The following is a 12,754-nucleotide window of genomic DNA, read 5'->3' on the forward strand; positions in this document are numbered from 1 at the left end:
CATTGAACAATGGAATCAGGATGATGGGTATTGAGGTAAATGCTCAGGTGAAGGTGGATGTGGAGGTGTTGGGCCAGGAGATGATGAGGATTGAGGCGGAGCGAGGGGAGATGAACTAGGTAAGGGAGAGGGTGGACGATGTTTGGACCGCGATGGAAGTGGTGACAGCAAATTACAGAAGTTCAGGAAGAGGTGACAAATAAAATTATGGAAGTGATAAATATAATGATGGAACTTAAAAAGGAGGCAATAACTGCCCAGTATGAGGCAGTGCCAGCATTTGGTGATTTCACTTGGATTAGTAATTAGTGTAAAGGAATGTACGGCACCAATTAGCATGCTGCCTGATAGGCTCAGGTGTTTCGTTCTGAGTCCAGTGGCTTGTCAAACAGGCACAAACACTGGCTCAGTGCACGAAAATCAATTTGTCGGTGCGATCGCTTTTTCGCAGTTTGGCGGGACTTGGACTGGGCAACTGGGCCAGCCTGATGACTGCAAAAGTATTTATATATTTACAACAAATGTTGGCCTTTCTTCTTTATCCATTTTTCTGTTCTTCTTGCGACATTTTGTGTTCTTCTTCCATTCTGATTTATATTTCTCTCTTTGACCATGATGGTTTGGTAACTTGGATAACTGTTACATTTACCTCATCCATATCGAGTGATTTCTCCTCATACAATCACAATCATTACAACTACCCTGATACTTCTCAATCATTCTTGCTTTTATGTTATCTGATTGCAGAAAAGTACTTTATCTACTGTTGTTTACCACTATTTATCCAAAATTACTCACAATATAATTACTTACTAAATCCCACTCCTCCTTTACTACTTGTTATCCAAATTAGTCACAAATTACTTGCCATCATTATTCTCACTATATATAATCTGTGAAGTATACACAGAAAAAAAACATGTAATTCATCCATATCATTCTATACCAAGGGTAACTTTTAATACATGGATGAAAATGCATACGTTTATTAAACAGAATGAAAAAATCTGCTTGTATGACCCTTTCCTGGTAAAAGAGCTGCCAGTAAAGAAACTGCCAAGGAGGAATGTGAATTAGGGGTGAATGGCGGTAAAACATTGAGAGAGACATTGCAGAGACTGAAATTGAACACAATGGAGATAGAGATTTGTGTCTTGTTATATCACAGAGAATTCAGGAACAAGGATAGATGATGTGTCAACTTCCCAAACATGGATGAGCAGAGAAATTGTGAAAATCTCTTCCTTCCCCTTTGGATGGTTGTACAATTGCCTAAACTCAACCCAAAAAAGGATTTCATTTAAACTCAATTTGTAATATACATGCCATGTACTGTATTGAAACAAAGTGAGGAGTTAAAATAACGAATACCAGACTCGGTGGCAGAATGGTTAGAGCATCTGCACTGAATCTAGGAGGTCGGTGGTTTAAACTTGATCCTGTTCGAGTCATACCAAAGATTTTCAACATGGTATGTGCTGCTTGTTTGCTTGATTCTCAGCTTAGAAAAGATAGAGCACGGAAAACGAACATAGGTTGGCAACCAATGGTCAATATCGTTGGCAACGATTGTGCATGCTTGTTAGGACAAATGACCTCCTGTGTTGAAGTTTCCTTGTAAAGGAATTCATATTGCAAAGAAGCTTTCAAGATGGAGGATCCAGAAAAGCAATCACCATCTGATACACCATTTTCTGTCTTCGATGCTTGTTGCAGTATTGGGGTAATTGGAGAAATATCATTATGATTGGGGCTGGAGTTGTAATAAGTATGATATGATTTGGTTGTAATCGAAAATTGTTAAATTTTACAATGTGTATATTTCACTTAAACAAAGCCAAGGCTCAGCAAATTCCATTCATTTGTTCTTCAGTCAGGACGGAGTCAGGACTTCAATCAGGATAAATACTCGAAGAGATATCAGTAACGTATGGTGGAAAAATAAATCTCTTCTTCAGAAAGGGGAAGTTCAAATGCCACATCAGGAACATATTATCTCTGATGCTTTATATACCCTACCCATTATGTACAAAGGGAGAGAGTGAAGGAGGGGGACAGATTTGAAGGTAAAATTTATTTGACAACAGAATTGTCCAGTATGTGACAAAAATGTATTTTGTCCAACATTGCAATGTTACATCAAATCATCCATTATATCTGGAGCCTGTGGGATCCCTGTTACTGAATCCAGTTTCCTGTTACCGAGTCAAATTTCGATATACTGATGAAGCTGTTGCAGAACCAGGCATTCTTGCATTTGTTTTGATCATTGATGCTCTCCAAGGCAGACATGAATAACAAAGCTTGTTTACCCCATGTACCCCACCCCATCCCTCTCCCTTCCACAGATATCCTTTTGTCTTTGTGCCCCACTATTTTGTGCTTCCCTCTTGTTTCCTGCCTTATTATATGTTTCAGTGTATTAGTTTCAACACGAGCCTCAACTTGGTATACAAAAAAAACAAAGCAATCAACACATTGACCAGGCTGTTAAGAACAAAAGGCACTCTCCCCCTTTACCCCCATGGAATCGTTGCACTGTTTACTGTACTAGTTCCCAAGCTGTGGAGAATCCCCCTGACCACTCTCGCTTAAGGAGAAAATTTCCCCATTTATTTGGGGGTAAATTGGACCTCCATTGAACTTTATTTTGAAAATGTCCCTTTTATTGTCAATGGGGTTACTTAATGGCTAAATAGGGAACACATAAAATAGTTATTTATAAGTAAATGTTGCCTAAGTGTCATTTAAATCCTCAATTCGGAAGGGACAAAGTTGCATGTATCAAAACATCTCTAACTACCTTCATCATTTGAGTTCATATTGTCACCATTCCTTCTCATACATTCTCTCTCTTTTCCTGATGTTATTCAACTGGGTCAGCATTTTGCGACATTCTGGGAGTTTTTTGAGGCCGGCAGTCCAATGAGACTCAGGCACGGGACACGTTTTGCGGCAGTGGGGGCAGGGTACGAGGTAGCCCATAAAAAGTGGCCCCATCGTACAAGGTAAGTAAAATTCTCAGATCCGGATCCGGATTCAGTTCTTCACCAAAATTAAGCATTGCTTTCCTTGGCCGGTCACCTACATATACAAAAAAATTCAGAACGATGGCTTGAAAACTGTGGCCAAAAATCGTGTGACAAACAAACAAACAAAGACAGACAGACACAGACACTACAGACCAACATTGTTGGTGAAAAAAATTTTCGCCAAGTAACAAACAGAATTTTTATAATGTAGAATTTCGCTTTGTTGCTCATTACATTTGGCTTACTTTCAAAAAGATAGAAATAAGATTTTTGTTTTGCATTTTAGGATAAGCATCCAATCTGAAACTAAATTACTATTGCTGGCACATGAAGCAAAAAGCAGGGTTCAGCGATCGGTTCACCTCTGTCTGTATCTACATGTCACTTTATGATTGAGGAACAATTAATTTAAATTGAATGTTATATTTTGAACATGAAGAAGAAAACAAACCCGAAGTGGTGCAGTAATTTGGCTATGAATTTGTACAGATCGTGCATGCACAGAGAGAATTGTGATAATTATTTTTGTCTGTCTGTTGACCATTATCAGTATGGCCATTATCATTATCAGGACTCCCACCCATTCATGCATGTCCTCCTTCCCTAATATTTAAATAAACAATTTGTCAATAATTGTTGTGAATCTCTGTAAGTCTTGTTTTATAATTTGGTGTTGCATCATCACTCTGCAACATGAGAGCCATTAACAGTATGGTATTTGCAATGATAAACTTCAATAATCACATTGTTATGCAAGATCTTCTCTTTGCAACCTCATTTCCCCATTTTTAACGTTTACAGTTTCATACTTGTGGTACTCACAAGTGTCATGCTTTTCCTTCTGAAATGCAAGCAAATAAAATGTGGAGAGCAGGCCAACAGGAGGAAAATTTAAAATCAGTGCAATGGTTTCTGAGAGGGAATTCCAGGAAAATTAATAGGAAAAGTATTTGGAAAGACGTTCTTTCTTGAAACTTAGTGCACTGTTTCTACAGTGGCCTGCAAGCATATTCACCCCCCTCCCCCTCCACCCCCATGAATAATGCCACAATTAGATTAATTACAAATTATGCAGAAACATTTTTTCCGAATGAACCTTTTTATTTATAACTGAAGAAATCAAAGTAAACACTGTTTTAGTTGAAGGAGGTTACACTTCAGGAATACCTGTAAAACACGTGGACAAATCAAAATTCACTGATTGCAAAAGTATTCAGCCCCTTAGGCCAGTACTTGGTGGAAGTACCTTTAGCAGCTATGACTGCTATGAGTATTTTTGGGTAGATCTCTACCAGATTTTTTCAGTGAGATGGTGAAATCTTTGCCCATTCTTCACATGAACGTTCCTCCAGTTCTGCCAAGTTTGATGGGAATCGTCAATGGACTGCAACCTTCAAGTTCAATTAGGTTCAAGTCAGAACGCTGACTGGGCTACTCAAGAACATTTATTTTCTTCTTATTCAACAACTCCAGTGTGGCATTAGATTTGTGCTTCGGATCACTGTCCTGATGAAATGTGAATCTCCAACCCACTTTCAAATTCAGGGCTGAGTCAAGCTGATTTTCATCAAGGATTCTCCTGCACTTTGCACCATCCCTTGTCCCGAACAAGCTTGTCAGTCCCTGCTCATTCATCCTTCCATCCATTGGGACCACACTCTGTGCAGAGCATTGGTGCTGCCTCAGCAGTCTCCCTGGCAATTAAGCACAATTCTTGATGGGTCGCCATTCCAACAAAGTATACCAACATGCTGGCACTCATTTTGCCGACCTCAGAAGGATGACAGGCCGAGTTAACCCCACCTGGTATTAATTCAAAAGCTGAGAGGGATTTGAACTCAGGACACTTGGATCCCAAGCTATATTTAGCTAAGTTGCCCCACTAGTGGGGCAATTTAGCATAACAATTGTGCATTTTGAGGAAAGCACCAAATTTGGCACACAAGTCGCCGAACATATTTGGATATTGGGCCATCTCAAATTCAGCCGCTGATGGCGGATGATGGCAGCCATTTTCCACTGCAAGCAAAAATTTTGAGATGGCCCAATATCCAAATCTGTTCATAATATGATAGGCAACTGGTGTGCCAAATTTGGTGCTTTCTTCACAAAATGCACAATTGTTATGCTATATTTAGCTAAGTTGCCCCATTATCAGGACCCTCAGATCCCAAGCCCACCACCCAAACCATAAAGCCAACACCAGGCTTTTATTTATGCACATATGTATGTTTTTATATATATATATATATATATATATATATATATATATATATATATATATATATATATATATAAATATATAAATATATATATATATATACATATATCATATCATACATACATAATTTTTTTTCCAATGCCGAGAGTAAATGCACAACGCCTTACAAATTTTTCATCATTTCTTGCCTTATAGCCTGGAATTAAATTGCATTAAATCAGACATTTTCTTTTGATTTTTCACTTGGAAGTTGTTGGTTACGATGTGTAAATAAAGGAAGAAAAAGTCTGGTTTAATGCAATTTAATTCCAGGCTCTAAGGCAAGAAAAGGTGAAAAATTTGAAATGGGGTAAAGACTTTCGATAGGCACTGTAAAAATATATATATATGCACGCACACACACACACACACACACACACACACACACACACACACACACACACACACACACACACACACACACACACACACACACACACACACACACACACACACACACACACACACACACACACACACACACACACACACACACACACACACACTGTTCAAAAGTCCTTTACACAGTCGTGTATATATTTATATTTATAATTATAGCTGCCCATGCTATTCTTGCTTCATTTTAACAACACAGTGAAATGTTCTCTAAGACGAAGTTTTGCTCATTATTGTGTGTGTGCTGCGAGAAAAGACAACAAAGATGATGAAGATGAAGGCATTTGCGAAGATCATGACGATGATTGTGATTGTGCAGATGACGAAGATGATTGTGAAGATCATGTTTGTGATTGTGACGATGAGGAAGATGATTGTGAAGATCATAATTGTGATTGTGAAGAAGACGAAGATGATTGTGATTGTGAAGATCATGATCATGATTGTGAAGATGATGACAATGAGTGTGAATGTGAGGATGATTACAATTCTGAATGTGAAGATGGTTCCTGGACGGAAACATTGAGTGTTTCGTCTTGGTGACCGTGGTGTCCTGCTTTTTGAATCATAATTTTTTTTAATTTTTTCAGAATTTTCAGTTATTTTTTTTTTTCCAATATTTTTCGACTACAATTATTTGTTTTAATTATTTAATTTTCCATTATTTAATTTTTGTATGGTTCCCAGAGGGAAGCATGAAGTGTTTTTGTCCTGTGATTGTGAGGATGTTGAATGTGACTGTGAGGATGAGGATCTTGTTTGAAATCAATGTGAGGTTGACGATGAAGAATATTGTGAAGATTGTTCTTTTGACAATGACAATGTCGAGGCTGAGATACATGGGGAATGAGCTGAGATTTGATCCCCAGAATAAGGTGCAAGTTGTCCCTGCAGGTGAGCTTTCAAGTGAGTTTGTACATTGAATGATGTTTTCATTTTGCCAAGTTTCCTCTTTATTTTCCTCTTCCGATTTCACATAATTATGATTAATTTTGGAATAACTTTGTGTTACGTTCAGAGAATAATCATATCATGGTTGGAGTTGCTGTGTTACCAATGCCGGTGTCACCGCATTACCAAATTCACCAATTTTTTCAGAAAATTCTACTTCATTTCAGTGTTTGTTTTTGTGTCGTGATTGTGTGATTTATTTGCTCTTCGACTTTTGTTGAATCCTCGATGATTGCTGAAAGTATTTTTCAATTTCAATACCCCTGTTTCTGTAAATTTTGCACCAAATTTGATCAGGAAGACAATCACAGTGTAATTTGAGGAAAGTCACCGATCTCTGCAGAGAGATTATAGGAGTGCTCAAACTACATTTTAAATGAACATGAATAGCCTTGTGGAATGGACGCTCTTCTCCTGATGAAGGGCGGTCATTGTGAGGCTGTATTTCGTGATATAGAGGAGCTGAAGAGTCCTTGAGGTTTGAGGGATCTTAAAGTGTCTTCGCTGTCTGAAGGGTGTTTTTTGTACACATAGTCGAGGCTCGTGGAAGAACTGCGACACTGCTCTTCACAGACTAACAGCTGCATTCGGATGTAACAGACTAAAACAGGAAGCAAAACATGCATGGCATGGACAAGATGGACACAGAAGGAAACTCCCAGGAGGGAAGACTGAAATAATTAAGAGGAGGGATTTGGGCAGGGTTAACAAGGGCAGAAAAGATCATGTTGTTCAAATGTAGACAACCTGAGATGGTGGCAAACAGCTGTCTTGAAGACCTGGAGGGAAGAATGCGATTGAACAGGATATGGAAGTTGATTCTTAAGGCAAGAAAAAGAGGAACAAATGATTGAAGGTGTGCAGTGACCTGGATATCGGAAATTTCACAAGAAGGGGGTTGATGGTGGACCCTGTGAGCCCTGCAGAAACCTGGAGGTGACAAAGCACAGAAAGATCAGAAGGTGCAATCCTGGAAATGAGGTGGTCAAAGACAGAGAAACCATTGACCTGTTTGCGGCAGTTAAGTGACAGCCATTGGCTCGTCCTCGACTCGGCTTCAGTGAGAGAAATTCCAATGATCTTGAAGGCCGTGGTTTGTACAGCATCAAGCAGGGTGAGATGTGAGACGGGAACCAGCCCAGAGGAGAGAGAGAAGTCCTCCACCAAGCTGCACATGAAGCCCTTGGAGGTGGATTGGAGTTCAGGTGTGCCAAGGAAGGACTTTGTATGACGGAGTGTGGTCATTCGGAGAATGGCTTCGGAGGCCAACTTTGAAATGTGCTTTGCCCAAGAAATATCATTGCTGATAGTGAAGCCCAGGAGCTTGATTGAATGAACTTCCTGAAGAGGATTGTGAAGAAAGTAGATTGGCGGGGTGAGGTGGGACAAGAGGTGTGGTTTGTCAGACGAAAATTTCGGAGAGAAATGAAATGAGCGTGAGATTTGTCAGGATTGAAAGACATATTCCAAGTCTTTGGCCGGCTTGTGATTTTTTTCCCCAAGGCCAGAAGAGAGGGCAGATGCTGCAGCCTGCCTTCCTGAAAGATGATTGATATCACGGCAGAGGGTGGAGTCATCAGCAAATCGACAAAGAGGATTTTCCAGAGTCAGCGAGATCATTGTTGAAGATGAGGAATATAACTCGGCCCACTGCCTTGGGGCATTCCAGTCTTGACAGGGTGATGAGATGAAAAGATTCCATTGAATGCCACACAAAGGCTACGAGAGAGGAGGAAGTCATTAAGTCATGTATGGAGTTGGCCTTCACAGGCAGAGAGTTTGGAGAGTAAGGCAGAATGCCAGACTGCATCAGAAGCGTGAGATATGTCCAGAGTGACTGCCCTGATCTCATGTCTGATTATCAGGGCCTCCATTCATTGTTCGGTGACTCAAAGCAGAATGTCCGATGTGGAGTCCAACCCGACAACATTTTTTTCGCATGACGGATGATCTTGTATGTTTTTTTTTTATTATCATTGAGTTAACTTATGAGGGAATTTTGTGAAATTACAAATTAAACATTGTCCCATCGATATTTACTTTCATTGTTGATCTTAACGAACGGGAATGAATACCTTGTTAAAATAGGATGAAGGGGGTGGGGGGGCAGCAAGGGGACAGAGAATTGGAAGAATAGTGAGGGTTGGTTGAGGACTTGTCGTCGATGGAGGTGGAAGGGGGGCGATTTTAAGGATTTGTGGTTGGGGGGAGCTTTGAGAACTTGGGGAGGGGGGGGGGGTGGTTGATGACCTGATGGTGGTTGAGGACTTGGGGTTGGGAGGCAATGAACTCGACTGCGGCGCGAGTCGAGTATTTAGAGCCAGTATGCCTGCAGGAGGTCACCTCAATGACTTTTAACGGGGTGTAAATATTGGTGTGGTTTGGCAGTCGCTTCAGTGAAAAAGGCTGGTGAAATTGGGAATATGTCACAAGGAAATGTTTCAAAAGTTATGTCAGTCTGAGACAAAGAAGATACATCATCAACAAAGGGCAACAGTGGATAGAAGCGTACACTCGACGAGCGTGATGCACGGGCATAAGTCTGGACTGCGAGGTGAAACGAGAGCAATGATGGACAGTGTAAAAAGTTCAATGTTGGTTGTGAGAATCCTGTGTCGTCTGAAATAGTCTGAAGGAAACTTCACAGGATTAAAAATCAAAGCCAGGTTGCTCTGCACAAACTGATCATAAGACCTGGCAATGCCCGTTTGTGGGGCCAGTGATCCAAGGAGTTGCACAGGCAATGGCCTGCCGAGTCGTGGAGGAATGTGATATGATCTGATGAGTCATCCTTCACCTTGTTCTCAACAATTGGACGTGTGCACATGTGGCAACAACCCAGGGAATTACACAGCTCTGAGTGCCTATTTCAAAAACTGAAAGCTTGTGGCAGTTTCATCATGGTGTGGGGTATGCTTTTCTGGCATCACTTGGGTCCACTCATTCCATCAGAAGGCAGCGTTGATGCAGCCTGCAACATTACCGTCTTTAATGATCATCTGCATCCCATGATGCAGAATTTCTTCCCAGCTGGGAGGGATGTCTTGTTGGCACCTGATAAAGCGGTTTCTGCCTTCATCAAACCGACGTGAATTGGAGGACTTCCTTGTGGAAGAATGGTGCTGCATTCCAGTTCTGCAATTCTCGATCCTCTTTGACTCCACACCATGTTGTATCCATGCCTTCCTGGATGCAAGTGGTGGCTCAACACCCGAAAAAGTAACATTCTTTTGACGATTACAATTTTTTGTTCACTCTCTGCACATCCAATGCACTGCCTCATATATCTCAAATACATTTGTCAAGCACAACCTTCCTTTCTTCAATCGGTGTATCTTCCCTTAACACAACTGGGATTTAGAAAGCTCTTTATCCTTTCTGCCCCAAGAAGACGTTCCCTATTTCTGATCCCATGAGACTTCGTTGAGTTTGTATTAAAACATTCTTTGTTTCTTCCTCAGCCTTTATTGAGTCTCCATCACACATTCAAGATGAGGTGGAGTTTGAGTGAGGAACACATACACACAGTGTGAATTTGATGTTAAAACTGAGGAGCAAGAATTCATTACAGGTGACCAATTGAGTGAGTTCGAAAAACTTCAGAGGTTTTAATATTGTTTAGATTCCTGATCATTTTGTTTTTTTTATTGAAAATTGCGATTTTTATTTCACCTTTTTGATGGGAAGATAATCTTATCGAAGGGTCACGGTTTAATGCGAGCAAAGCCGAACATCATCTCACAGCATTGCAAAATTCAACATAATTTTACTTCCACTTTCTTTTCCATCCACACTCCAATTGAATTACGTATTTTCCACGTTATTATTGAATCCTCACTGCAATTTCTGAAAGTGATTTTCAGTTTTGATATTCTTGATTCTGTTGAGTTTGTGCACATGCTGATCAAACAGCCAATCACAGCATAATTTGAGTACAAACTCACCAATTACTCAGCAGGTTATCAGACAACTGCTCTCTCAATGGCATCTTTAAACTTCTTCTTCCTGCCTTTAATCAAACAGCAATGCCAGGAAAAATTATTTTGCTGACTGGAGATGAAGCACCTTCTCTCCCAGCTTGCCACACAGAAACTGCAATGTCCAATCTGCAGAAAACAATCTGCCCACAGAGCAGGTAAGCGAGTTTCTTGAGGATTTTATATTTACCTGTTTGCTATGAGGGAGAGAGAGTGGCGATGATTACATTTTGTTGATTTCTCCCCCTGCATAAAAAACACACACATGAAGAAATGACAACATAATTGTTGAAGCAGTTTCAGCTTTCATTCCAAGGGCCTTTTTGGCACGAGGGATGTGCAGAACACCTTATTGCAAGTTTCCACGTGACGTAATTGCATCGTGCAATGATCATTCAGCACATGCATCTCATGCACGATCAGGTTTTGGGAGTGACACAACACATTCTGAGCAAATTTGAAAGTATTTCCAAGACAGCAGCATATGGATCATCCAAAAAACACACTGATCACATTCTTTAACAATTCATTCCATTCAGAAAATGAGAAGGATCAAATCGCGGAACACATTCAAAGCAGGGTATTCCATTAGCAAGATCAGAAGATGTTATCAAGCCACAAAATGAATAAGTGATGTGCCAATAAGTTGACGTCCCTGGATAATGACTCCTGCTCAGGACCGATGCATTCGCTTGACCCATCAATACAATCAGTTTCAAACTACTGATGTCGATTTTTCTCTTCGCACCTCGTAGAATTCTTCAGGTTGTTGTGGAATCTTATTTCACTTGTGAGGGTTTAACGTTTGGCCAATTCGGTTTAAAAATCCTGTTCTCAAAATCACAGACACCGATAAATCAATGTCCACAAACATTTCTTTTCCTATAGTGCAGTTTATTTCTAATGTTATCTACCAGTTCAGGTTCTCACCCTCATACACTTCCCCTCAATGAACCTCTCCCATATATATATATATATATATATATATATATATATATATATATATATATATATATATATATATATATATATATATATTGTTGTGGTTACCAAATTCGCAAACCACCATTCAGGTCCCTTAGGTGAGGTATCTCGGTAAGTGCATGTGTAGTTAGGCCCAAACCCGTTGTCTAGTGGGAATACATGTCATTTATGCGTGCTGCGACTCTTCAGGATAGCCGTTTTTCTTTTACTATCTTTATTTTGGACCAACCGCCATGATTACCATCACAACCACAACATCAACCACCGACCACAACCACCGCTTCACCACAACCGCCACGACCTTCACATCACACCTCGCAACCGTAGCATCGCCACCGTTCTTGCCCCCCTGTGGGTACCGGTGTTGGACTCATGCAGAGCGCGCGTCGAACAGCATGTACAAAATCACGGATTTTGTGCTTCAAAAACGGATCAAAAACGACACACGCCCACTTTTTGCCGTCCAATCGGTGAGCGAGGGGCGATTTGGCCCCGCCTCCAGGACGATCGATATATGCAAATTTGTGGATCAAAAAGCCTTCACGCCCACTTTTTCTCGGGCCAATGGGGAGCGAGGTGAAAGGTCAAAGGGAGGGGGTCAAAGGCGAAGCTACGGGGGGATAAAAGGGCCGTGTTCGTCAGTCAGAGCTGTGTGGAAGTCTGGAGCCCGAAGCCTGCAGTAGCTGGAGAAGCTGAAGAGAGTCGAACGAGGAGAGCCCAAAGAAGAGTCCAGGGTGGAGAGTCCAGAGGCGGAGAGGCGGCAGCGGCGAAGGCAGACGAGGGGGTGCTCGCGACGGTGCCGGGAGCTGCGCGCCCGAGGAAGGCCGGCAGCGCGACCTGGCCGAGGTGGAGACGCACACCAGGGATAATAAAGATCCTCTATACCCCGAGCATCAGCAACCCCCTCCTGTTTCCCCCCGCGCTGAGATAGTGCGACCAAGGGGGCCCCTTTCCCACCCCCTGCCAGACACTGTCCGCGAGGTCCGCGGAGTTGGGGCGCCATCGCCGCTCCGCGTCTCATCACCAGACGGGTAGGCGCGACCCGGTCTCGGCCTCAGGCCCGCCTCATCCTTGAGGGTATTTCTTTTCCTTGGTTTTGGGTATGTGTTGTCGGCGCCGTCTGTGAAGTAGAATTGTATAAGTGTTGCCGTGTG

The sequence above is a fragment of the Eptatretus burgeri genome, chromosome 1 (genome assembly GCF_056783735.1).
Source record: "Eptatretus burgeri isolate ZD-2024b chromosome 1, Ebu_testis_v1, whole genome shotgun sequence".
NCBI lineage: Eukaryota > Metazoa > Chordata > Myxini > Myxiniformes > Myxinidae > Eptatretus > Eptatretus burgeri.